The 652-nt window shown below is 25.8% G+C and overlaps 1 protein-coding gene across 2 annotated transcripts in view; it reads right to left on the reverse strand.

Moving 5' to 3' along the window:
• LOC107639816 overlaps positions 1 to 652 on the reverse strand; it is a 7,437-nt gene that overhangs the window by 5,192 nt on the left and 1,593 nt on the right. The gene's annotated exons all lie outside the window — the stretch shown is intronic.

Consider the following 652-nt stretch of genomic DNA (forward strand, 5'->3'; position numbering starts at 1 on the left):
GTTCCATTACTATACATTATACAAGGGCATTGAGGCTTTTCTTAGAAATTTACCTTTTATGAAAGAAAGTTCTATAACATTCTCATAGGTAGTATTGTTTTGAAGTATTGGGGGGAGAAAATGAAGAAATTGAGACTCAATATTATATTTGTTGGTGCAGAGATTGGTACTAAAAATTTCAGTCTTTTGTTTCTAAAATTTCAGTAAGTATTTTCGAAAAATAAAGATATAGGAGGTTGAAATTTTTAAGAACGAAAACTAAAATTTTAATAATATTTTATATCTAAAATATCTTATTTTAATTAATAATTTTAACTTTATTTTTTAAGCTTTATTCTTATTTCAACCTCTATCTCTTACTTTACACTAAATACAATACTAAAACTTATTTTAGTTTCTGCCTCTGAATTTAAATCTCTCCATCTCTGTCTTTTTCCTAAATGCTACTATAAGGTCCTCGGGTAGTTTGGGTTGCTTTTAAATCTAGAGAATAGAGAGGTGAAGCAAGCCACGGCTAAAGATATGGAATACGAATTGATCAGTTAATAGAATATGGATCATTTTAATTAGAGAATCAGATTGTTTAAGTTAATATCAGTTTATTTTTCAAAAAAAAAAAAGCTAAAATTTAAAATATACATTTTAGTTTAAA

The sequence above is a fragment of the Arachis ipaensis genome, chromosome B04, assembly GCF_000816755.2.
Source record: "Arachis ipaensis cultivar K30076 chromosome B04, Araip1.1, whole genome shotgun sequence".
NCBI classification, from domain to species: Eukaryota; Viridiplantae; Streptophyta; class Magnoliopsida; order Fabales; family Fabaceae; genus Arachis; species Arachis ipaensis.